Source organism: Triticum aestivum, chromosome 6B, assembly GCF_018294505.1.
Source record: "Triticum aestivum cultivar Chinese Spring chromosome 6B, IWGSC CS RefSeq v2.1, whole genome shotgun sequence".
Taxonomy (NCBI): domain Eukaryota; kingdom Viridiplantae; phylum Streptophyta; class Magnoliopsida; order Poales; family Poaceae; genus Triticum; species Triticum aestivum.
Genome location: NC_057810.1, coordinates 304,215,889 through 304,228,166, shown reverse-complemented (window position 1 = coordinate 304,228,166; position 12,278 = coordinate 304,215,889).

The window sequence follows — 12,278 nt, the reverse complement described above, 5'->3', positions numbered from 1 at the left end:
CCCCCCGTACTCTCTCACTCTCCCCCGGTTCTTCCTCTCCTCTCCCTCGCTCTCTCTCTCCCGTGTCCGAACGCACCCATCGCCGCCGTTCGCCATAGCCGCCGCCACCGGCCTCCCCTCGCCTTCCCGACTCGCGCAGGAGCTCCGCCCCCTCGCCCTGAAGCTCTCCGTCAAGCCACAAGACGCCGGACGCCCCGTGGAGCCGCCGTCGCCATCGTCTTCCTCCTCGGGCTCCGACCACCATCGCCGTCGATTCTCCGTCTCCAGTGCGTCCCCGAGCCCGCTTCGACGCCCGCTGCAACCGTGGTGAGCTCCGCCACCGTTTCCCTCTCTTCTCCCCCTCGTTCCCGCACCGTAACCCCGTTTCCCACCACGGCCGAACCTCCGCCGTCGCCGAGCTCACCGTCGACGCAGCTCCGGTGACCATTTGGTCACCCCGGCGAGTCCAACAAGTTCGTAAGGCCCCGTAGAGCATCCCTAGCGCCTTGCCTCGCTCGCCTTCGAGCTCCAACCCCGTTTCCGTGCACGACCGAACCCCGGCGGCCGCAGCCGAGCTCGCTGCCGTCGACTCCGGCCACCCCAGGCCCAGCCACGGCCACCGCCCGACGCGCCATCGAGCTAGCTTTCCAACGCACCTAGCCGCACGCCGTTTGGAGCACCACAGAGGAAACCCGAGGCACTTGTACGGCGCGGACCTCGCCGGCGACTAACCGCCGGCGGGTTTGACCTGTTCGACCTGGGGTTTGACCCCCCCAGAGTCACTGACGCGTGGGCCCCGTCGGCCAGGTGGTTAGCTTAACACTAATCACTGTTAATTAACCCCCCTGACACTGACCAGTGGGCCCCAGCGCCACTAACCCTTAATTACGATTAAACTAACCTCTGTTAAACCCCCCTGTCACTGACGTGTGGACCCCACACGTCAGGTTTGACCCCAGCCAGCCGCAGTTGACCGCTGACGTCGTGCTGACGTCATGCTGGCGCAATATATATATTTCTGGATTTAAATTAAATCAGGAAATTCCAGAATATTATTTAAACTTCAAAAATTCATAACTTTTATTCTGTAACTCCAAATCAGACAAATTATATATGAAAAATGATCAGAAAAATCCAATCTATCCATCTGTACTATTTTCATGCATGACTAAACAAGTTAACCTGATGTTTAATGCAGAACAAGGAAAAGCACTTTAAAAGGCCATGTTTGAGTTTGAAATTTGAATCTTTGATTCAAATTGGTTCAAACCCTTCTGGTTTTAGTTGCATTAGCCCAACACACTCATATTGCCATGTTTCATGCATGCATCATATTGTTGCACATTGTTTGGTGATGGTTGTGTATCGGTGTCCTTTGCGACAGGTTCTGCCTCCGAGGAGTACCGTGATTACCCTAACGAAGAACCGTATCAGTGCATCGAACCATCAGGCAAGCAACCAACCATTTGATCATATCGATACAATCCCATGTTCTCGCTCCTGCTCTCTTTTACTGCATTAAGACAACGCGTTTCAAACTGCTGTGTGCTACGGTATTTGAACCCATTTCCTCTGCATGACCTGTCATTGCCACAGTAACTAGATGAAACCCACTAGCATGTGTAGGAGTTGATTGAGCCATATGTATGTGTTGTTCCTACCTTGCTATGCCTGCTATGCTTAGAGTCGGGTCAGGTCTGGTTCATCTGGGTGATGGGCTAGAGTGAAATGATTATGTCGGTAATGAGAGTGGTGTGGTGAACACGATTTGGTAAAGGTATCGATGAGAGGCCATGTAGGAGTACATGGTGGGTTGTTTCATTGAAGCCGACCCTAAGCACTGAGATCTGTATGTGTGATTTAAGAATCAGCTACTACCATGCATTGGGCCCGAAACCAATGGACCCTCTCGGCTTCTTATTCACCCTAGTTCTCCGTCCAGGAGTTGCAAGTAGTTTCTGGTGTTTGTAGCCTACTGGAGGCCGTGGACAGCGCTGACCGTAGGGGTGGGCTGTGATGCGGTAGGTACGTGGCACGGTGTACCGAGTACCCGTTAGGTATCTCGGGAACCCTGTTCACATCGTTCGGGGCCATATGGGAAACTTCGGCCGGACTCCCTGCGGATGGAACCTGAATAGGCGATAAACCTGGACTGGAGGCTTAGGTGATTAGGTAGGTCGTGGCCGACACCCACGTTGGGCTTCCGCTTGAAGGTTGCCGAGTACATGCCGTGTAAGCGACGGTAAGTGGTGAGAGCGTGTATGAAGAAGTACACCCCTGCAGGGTTAACATGATCTATTCGAATAGCCGCGTCCGCGGTAAAGGACTACTTGGTTGCCTATACAGTTCATAGACAAGTAAATGGAAACTACTAAAAGCCTCAAGATAAGTGTGAGTGCCGAGGATGGCTTTTCTGTAGGAAGACGGAGGTGGATCCTCGGTAGTGTATTGAAGTGGTGAGTAGTGGACTCGTGTGCGCAAAACCATTTCAAGTTGGAGTATCGTAGGTTAGCCTAGCCAAGAGTCAAAGCTGGCTTGCTGCAATAACTCCACCAACCCTTCTTGATACTATGCACATATGTAGGATCTGATGTAAGTCTTGCTGAGTACCTTTGTACTCATGTTGCTATAATTTACATTTTTACAGAAGACGCTGCAACCCCTTCTGATGGGTTCTATGTAGACGTTGACATCAACGAGTAGGCTAAAGACCCAGGTGGTGACCCTGAGCTTGTGAAGGACCACATAGTATAGCTAGGCTTTCCAAGCCTCTTTTATTTTACTAGTTGTCTGTACTTAGACAAGTTACTTCCGCTGCTGGTTTGTATGACTGTATGACTTGTATGTGGGGTCATGAGACCCGTACCTTTGTGTATGTTATGTATGGCTCCCTGAGCCTTAAATAAAGTACTTGTGTCATAGAGTCATGTTGTGATGCTTCGTTGTATTTGCACATATCGAGCATATTGTGTGTATGATTGAAATGCTTGGTATGTGTGGGATCTGACTATCTAGTTGTTTATCTTTAGTAGCCTCTCTTACCGGGAAATGTCTCCTAGTGTTACCGCTGAGCCATGGTAGCTTGCTACTGCTCTGGAACACTTAGGCTGGCCGGCATGTGTCCTTCTTCGTTCCTGTGTCTGTCCCTCCGGGGAAATGTCACGCTTTGAGTACCGGAGTCCTGTTAGCCCGCTACAGCCCGGTTTACCGGAGCCCTGCTAGCCCAGTGCTACAGCCCGGACCCACTTGCTGATGACCGACACGTTCGAAGCTGGGTCATGGATGCCTGTCCCTGTAAGTCTGTGCCACTTTGGGTTTACGACTAGTCATGTCAGCCCGGGCTCTTTATCATATGGATGCTAGCGACGCTATCATATACGTGAGCCAAAAGGCGCAAACGGTCCCGGGAAAAGGTAAGACGACACCCGTGGGGATACCGTGCGTGAGGCCGCAAAGTGATATGAGGTGTTACCAGCTAGATCGATGTGACATCGAGTCGGGGTCCTGACATTCCGTTCAAAGATAAAGGGAAAACCTTCTTCTTGACAACATCCTCAGGCATACCTACAAGCTTAAATAATCCACAAACTTCTTCCACATAGATTAGGTGCATATAAGGATGTAATGTTCCATCTCCTGTATAGGGATTAGCCAGCATTTTCTCTATCATACCCGAAGGAATTTCATAATAAATATTTTCAGTAGGTGCAATAGGTTGAGGAGCAACTCTTTGATCTTTTGGTCGAGGTGAAGATACCCCAAACAAGCCCCTCAAAGGATTATTTTCCATAGTAACAAGTGACAGTAAATTTCAACACACTATATAAATGTTTCCTTACCAAATTCCACTTACCAAAGGTGCTTCACTCCCCGGAAACGGCGCCAGAAAAGAGTCTTGACGACCCACAAGTATAGGGGATCTATCGCAGTCCTTTTGATAAGTAAGAGTGTTGAACCCAACAAGGAGCAGAAGGAAATGACAAGCGGTTTTCAGCAAGGTATTCTCTGCAAGCACTGAAATTATCAGTAACAGATAGTTGTGTGGTAAGATAATTCATAATGGGTAACAAGTAGCAAAAGTAAACAAGGTGCAACAATGTGGACCAATCCTTTTTGTAGCAAGGGACAAGCCTGGACGAACTCTTATATAAAGCAATGCACTCCTGAGGACACATGGGAATTACTGTCAAGCTAGTTTTCATCATGCTCATACGATTCATGTTCGTTACTTTGATAATTTGATATGTGGGTGGACCGGTGCTTGGGTGCTTCCTTTCCTTGGACAAGCCTCCCACTTGTGATTAACCCCTCTCACAAGCATCCGCAACTACGAAAGAAGAATTAAGAAAAATCTAACCATAGCATGAAACATATGGATCCAAATCAGCCCCTTACGAAGCAACACATAAACTAGGGTTTAAGCTTATGTCACTCTAGCAACCCATCATCTACTTATTACTTCCCAATGCCTTCCCCTAGGCCTAAATCATGGTGAAGTGTCATGTAGTCGACGTTCACATAACACCACTAGAGGAAAGACAACATACATCTCATCAAAATATCTAATGAATACCAAATTCACATGACTACTTATAACAAGACTTCTCCCATGTCCCCAAGAACAAACAAAACTACTCACAAAGCATATACATGTTCATAATCAGAGGAGTATTAATTATCGTTAAGGATCTGAACATATGATCTTCCACCAAATTAACCAACTAGCATCAACTACAAGGAGTAATCAACACTACTAGCAACCCACAGGTACCAATCTGAGGTTTTGAGACAAAGATCAAATACAAGAGATGAACTAGGGTTTGAGAGGAGATGGTGCTGGTGAAGATGTTGATGGAGATTGAACGCTTCTCGATGAGAGGATCGTTGGTGATGACGATGGCTTCGATTTCCCCCTCCAGAAGGGAAGTTTCCCCGGTAGAACAGCTCGGCCGGAGCCCTAGATCGGTTCTGCCCAGGTTCCGCCTCGAGACGGCGGCGCTTCATCCCGCAATCTTCCTTCTTATTTCTTCCAGGTCAAAACAAACCATAAGAAGAAGAAGGGCATCGGGGGCCTGCCTAGTGGCCCACAAGGCAGGGGGTGCGCCCTCCACCCTTGTGGATGACAGGTGGCCCCCATCTGGTGCTTTCTTCGCCCAATATTTTTTATTTATTCCAAAATGATTCTCCGTGAAGTTTCATGACTTATGGGGTTGTGCAGAACAGGTCTATAATATTTGCTCCTTTTCCAGTCCAGAATTCCAGCTGCCGGCATTCTCCCTCTTCATGTAAACCTTGTAAAATAAGAGAGAAATGGCATAAGTATTGTGCCATAATGTGTAGTAACAGCCCATAATGCAATAAATATCGATATAAAAGCATGATGCAAAATGGACGTATCAGTGATCTACACCAACAACTTCATCGAGCATCACCACCAACTCTCTCCCCCTCTATGCAGCGGTGTAACACCTCTTCTCCCTGCTGTAATCTCTACTTAAACATGGTGCTCAATGCTATATATTATTTCCCAATGATGTATGGCTATCCTATGTTGTTTGAGTAGATCCGTTTTGTCCTATGGGTTAATTGACGATCGTGATTGGTTTGAGATGTGTTTTATTATTGGTGTTGTCCTATGGTACTCTCCATGTCGTGCAAGCGTGAGGGATCCCCGATGTAGGGTTTGCAATATGTTCATGATTAGCTTATGGTGGGTGGCATGAGTGACAGAAGCACATACCCGAGTAAGTAGGTTGTTTGCGTATAGGAATAAAGAGGACTTGATACTTTAATGCTATGGTTGGGTTTTACCTTAATAATCTTTAGTATTTACAGATGTTTGCTAGAGTTCCAGCCATAAGTGCATATGATCTAAGTAGAGAAAGTATGTTAGCTTATGCCTCTCCCTCTTATAAAATTGCAATAATGATTACCGGTCTAGTTATCGATTGCCAAGGGAGAAATAACTTTCTTGTGACAAAAAGCCCTCTACTAAAACTAACTTAGTTGTTCATTTATCTAAACAACCCCTAACTTTTATTACATGCTCTTTATTATCTTGCAAGCCTATCCTGCAACACCTACAAAGTACTTCTAGTTTCATACTTGTTTGAGGTAAAGCGAATGTTAAGCGTGCGTAGAGCTATATCAGTGGTCGATAGAACTTGAGGGAATGTTTGTTCTACCTTTAGCTTCTTGTTGGGTTCGACACTCTTACTTATCGAGAAAGGCTACAATTGATCCCTATACTTGTGGGTTATCAAGACCTTTTTCTGGCTCCATTGCCGAGGAGCAATAGCGTGGGGTGAATATTCTCGTGTGTGCTTGTTTGCTTTATCACTAAGTAGATTTTATTTTTGTGCTCTTGTTTTCTATCTTTAGTTATGGGTAAAACGCAAAATACCAAAAAATAGTTGTACCTACTACACCAATGGTTGAAGAACCACCCAAAATCTATCACACTGCTGAAGCTTTCTACTTGGATCATCTTCGATCCCTTTATGCTCGTGCTGAAACTCCAACTAGGTTAGTTGAGGGCAAAACATTAGATGAGCATGCTTATTATGTGCGACACCGCTTATCTCAAAAGTGGAAATTTTTATGGCATCATATTAATACTATGAATTGTTATGCTTGGAATTTATGTGAAATACATGATTTTAGTTATTGTTCTAAAGACCCTAAGAAACACCTTCCCTACCAATGTGAGTTTAGTGATAATGGAATTCTATCTTCTTATGCTAAGGGTGTTTATAATTACTATGAGGTTGAACAAATTGAAGAATTTGTTTTTTTAAGGGTGCTTATGAAATTGCTTCTTTGATTTAAAAGTATGATACTGCTCTTTACGAATCCGAAATTTTTGTCATACTTAAATATTGCTATGATAACTGTGCTTCTAATGCTTATATTAATGAGTTTATTGAGAAAGTCTCCGCTATCCAAGAAGAGACTAATATTTTACAGGAACCTATGGAAGAAGAAATTGATGACACTATGAGCTCATTAGATGAAAAAGATGACGAGGAGAGCGAAGAACAAAAGGAGGAAGAGCAGATTAGCTACCTGTGCCCACCTTCTAGTGAGAGTAACTCTTCAACTCATACATTGTTTAATTTCCCTTAATGCGTACTGAAGGATGATTGCTATGATGCCTTTGAGTCATTTGAAATACGCCTTTTTATGAACTTGATGCTTGCTATGCTTGTGGCCATGATGCCAATATGAATTATGCTTATGGAGATGAACTTGCTATAGTTCCTTATGTTAAAAATGAAATTGTTGCTATTGCACCCACGCATGATAGTCCTATTATCTTTTTGAATTCCCCCAACTACACTATATCAGAGAAGTTTGCGCTTATTAAGGATTATATTGATGGGTTGCGTTCTACTATTGCACATGATGATTTTGATAGATATAATATGCATGTGCTTGCTGCTCCTACTTGCGATTATTATGATAGAGGAATTACATCTACACCTCCCTATGTTTCCAATACGATAAAATTGCAACAAAACTATGTATACTATGCATTAGACTTTACGTTGTGTGCCTGGATTGTTCTTTTATGGCATGCCGATGTATAAGAAGAGAGTTAGAATTAGTTGTTGCATGATATATGTTACTTTGTGCTCACTACTAAATCACAAATCATTGTTAATTCAAATTGGATTTAATATACCTTGGGATCTTGGTGGATCCATTACTTGAGCACTATATGCCTAGCTTAATGGCTTTAAGGAAAGCGCTGCCAGGGAGACACCCTAGAAGTTTCAGAGAGTCATTTTAGTTTGTTGTGTGCTTTTAAAAAAGTTTAAAAACAAAAAATAATATAGAGGGGAACCTAATTTTTTTCAAAAAGAAAAGCGGAAGTGAGAAAGATGAGCATTGTTAATGTGGGAGCTAGCCTTGAACTTTGTTCATGCCCATGGAAACTTTGTGAACCTTGATTACAGAAACTTTTCAACAAAGATAATTATACCCTTGTACAAATCCTTTGTATTATAAAAATAATGTAACAAGATTTGTCTTTAGGATTATTAGATTGCTTATTTGGTTTGTGCAGTGCAAAAACAGAAACTTTAGCTGTAGTGCGTGATTTTTCATTTTTTTACTAGAACGTCGAATGTTTCTGAATTTTTTACACAGTACTTCTATGAAAATTGTTTATTTTTCATAATTTTTCATAATTTTTGGAGTGACAGAAGTATGGTGGATGTTTAGATTGCTACAGACTGTCCTGTTTAAGACAAATTCTATTTTTGATGCGTTGTTTTGCTAGTTTTGATGAAACTATCGATTTTATATGTGGTATAAGCCATGGAGAAGTTACAATACAGTAGCTACAATGAAAAAACAAAATATGAATGGGTTTGCAACAGTACTTAAAGTGGTGATTTGTTTTATTATACTAACGGATCTCACGAGGGTTTTGTTAAGTTTTGTGTGATTGAAGTTTTCAAGTTTTGGGTGAGATCCCGATGTATGAAGGAATAAGGATTTGCAAGAGCCTAAGATTGGGGATGCCGGAGGCACCCCAAGGTAATATTCAAGGACTCCTAAGAAATAAGCTTGGGGATGCCTCGGAAGGCATCCCCTCTTTCTTCCAACGATCATCGGTAATTTTACTTGGAGCTATATTTTTATTCGTCACATGATATGCGTAAGTTTTGGAGCATCTTTTGTGTTTATTTTTCCTTTTTATTTTAGGCACCATGCTGGTATGAGATAGTCCTTGGTTGATTTATATAATGCTTCATGCCCTTCACTTATATCTTTGGAGTATGTCTTTATACAATGCTTCATGTGCTTCACTTATATAATTGGGATTGCATGTTTCTCTTCACATAGAAAACCGCCATCTGTAGAACACTCTTTTTCTTCAATTATATTTGTTAGAGCATGGGCAAATCTTTTGTAGAAGGAGCTGAACTCTCTTGCTTCACTTATATCTATTTAGAGAGTTGACAGGAATTAGTGATTCACATGGTTAGTCATAAAATCCTACATAAAACTTGTAGATCACTGAATATGATATGTTTGATTGCTTGCAATAGTTTTCCTATATAAAGATGGTGATATTAGAGTCATGCTAGTGAGTAATTGTGGATTGGTAAAAATACTTGTCTTAAGGTTTGTGATTCCCGAAGCTTGAACGTATGGTGAACCGTTATGTGATGAAGTCGGAGCATGATTTATTTTTTGATTGTCTTCCTTTGTGTGAAGGTCGGGATCGCGCGATGGTTAACTCCTACCAACCTTTCCCCTAGGAGCATGCATGTAGTACTTTGTTTCAATAACTAATAGACTTTTGCAATAAGTACGTGAGTTCCTTATGACTAATGTTGAGTCCATGGATTATACGCACTCTCACCCTTCCACTATCGCTAGCCTCTCTAGTACCGCACAACTTTCGCCGATGCATTAAACCCACCATATATACTTCATCAAAACAGCCACCATACCTACCTATTATGGCATTTCCATAGCCATTCCGAGATATATTTCCATGCAACTTCCACTGTTTCGTTTATTATGACACACACCATCATTGTCATACTGTTCTCATATGCATGAGGCATTCATATAGAGTCATATTTTGTTCTAGCATTGAGTTGTAATTCTTGAGTTGTAAGTAAATAAAAGTGTGTTGATCATCATTATTAGAGCATTGTCCCATGTGAGGAAAGGATGATGGATGCTATGATTCCTCACAAGTGGGATGAGTCTCTGGACTTTAAAGAAAATAAAAGAGGCCAAAGAAGCCCAAATAAAAAAGAGAGGCCAAAGAAGCCCAAGCAAAAAAAGGAAAGAAAAAAATGAGAGAAAAGAGAGAAGGGAAAATGTTACTATCCTTTTTCCTCACTTTTGCATCAAAGTAGCACCATGATCTTCATGATAGAGAGTCTCCTATTTTGTCACTTTCATATACTAGTGGAAAATTTTCGTTATAGAACTTGGCTTCTATATTCCAATGACGGGCTTCCTCAAATTGCCTTAGGTCTTTGTGAGCAAGCAAGTTGGATGCACACCCACTTAGTTTCTTTTTGAGCTTTCATACACTTATAGCTCTAGTGCATCCGTTGCATGGCAATCCCTACTCACTCACATTGACATCTATTGATGGGCATCTCCATAGCCTGTTAATACGCCTAGTTGATGTGAGATTTTCTCCTTCTTTTTCTCTTCTCCACAACCACCATATTCTATTCCACTAGTACTATATCCATGGCTCACGCTCATGTATTGCGTGAAAGTTGAAAAGGTTTGAGAACATAAAAGTATGAAACAATTGCTTGGCTAATACTGGGGTTGTGCATGATGAAATACTTTGTTTGGTGAAGATGGAGCTTAGCCAGACTATATGATTTTGTAGGGATAACTTTCCTTTAGCCATGATATTTTTACAAGACATGATTGCTTTATTAGTATGCTTGAAGTATTATTGTATTTATGTCAAATGATAGACTATTGCTTTGAATCACTCGTGTCTTAATATTCATGCCATGATTAGATTATATGATCAAGATTATGCTAGGTAGCATTCCACATCAAAAATTATCTTTTTTATCATTTACCTACTCGAGGACAAGTAGGAATTAAGCTTGGGGATGCTGATACGTCTCCGTCGCATCTATAATTTTTGATTGTTTCATGCCAATATTATACAACTTTCATATACTTTTGGCAACTTTTTATATTATTTTTGGGACTACCATATTGATCATGTGCCCAGTGCTAGTTCCTGTTTGTTGCATGTCTTTTGTTTCGCAGAATATCCATACCAAACAAAGTCCAAACGCGATAAAAAACTTACGGAGATTTTCTGGAATATATGTGATTTTTGGGAATTGGAATCAACGCGAGATGATGCCCGATGGGCCCACAAGCCCTGGAGGCGTGCCCCACTACCCAGGATGCGCCTGATAGGCTTGTGGCCACCCCATAAGGTGCTTGGTGCCCTTCTTCAACCGCAAGAATGCTAATATCCGGATAAAAATATGTTTAAATTTAAGCTCAATCAGAGTTACGGATCTCCGAGAATTTAAGAAATGGTGAAAGGCCAAAATCTGGGAACACAGAAATAGAGGGGAATAGAGAGAGAAATCCAATCTCGGAGGGGCTCTCGCCCCTCCGCCGCCATGGAGGCCACGGACCAGAGGGGAAACCCTCCTCCCATCTAGGGGGTAGGTCAAGGAAGAATAATAAGGACGGGGGCTCTCTCCTCCTCTCTCTCGGCGGTGCCGGAACGCCGTCGGGCCATCATCGTGATGGCGATCTACACCAACAACTTCGCCGCTGTCACCACCAACTCTCTCCCCTCTATGCAGCGGTGTGACATCTCTTCCCCCTGCTGTAATCTCTACTTAAACATGGTGCTCAACGCTATATATTATTTCCCAATGATGTATGGCTATCCTATGATGTTTGAGTAGATCCATTTTGTCCTATGGATTAATTAATGATCATGATTGGTTTGAGATGTATGTTTTATTATTGGTGTTGTCCTATGGTTCTCTCCATGTCGCACAAGCGTGAGGGATCCCCGCTGTATGGTTTGCAATATGTTCATGATTTGCTTATGGTGGGTGGCATGAGTGACAGAAGCACAAATCCGAGTAAGTAGGTTGTTTGCTTATGGGAATAAAGAGGACTTGGTACTTTAATGCTATGGTTGGGTTTTACCTTAATGATCTTTACTAGTTACAGATGTTTGCTAGAGTTCCAATCATATGTTCATATGATCCAAGTAGAGAAAGTATGTTAGTTTATGCCTCTCCCTCATATAAAATTGCAATAATGATCACTACAAAAAAAAAGACACATCCTGGGATGAACAATTTTTTTTCCTGTCATGCCTATGACACTTCTATGGCAAAAATTGTGACAAAACCCGGTATCATCAGATGTGGTGGGCTCCTACTTCTATGACAAAAAATCATGACAGAAAATGGGCTTTTCATCCTGGGTGGGCCGGAGACACAGCTGCATGACATTCTTTGGGCCGTCCATGACAGAAAAACCGTGGTAGAAGCGAGGGCGAGGAAAATATCAAGGAGTTTCTGGTTACGGTGGGTGGTCCGGGGCCGAGCGATGCGTGTTTCTCTCGTACACGTATGCGCGTGGGTGCGAGGCGTTGGGCTCTAACTGAACCCGAGCGAGGCATTCGCCTAACTGAACCCAAGCGATTGCACTGCAGGCTACGCGTTACTGAACCCGGGCGATCGATCGATGGCTGTGAACTGAACCCGATCGAGCGATTCCTTCACTACTGCTGCTAAGTGAAGCCGATCGAT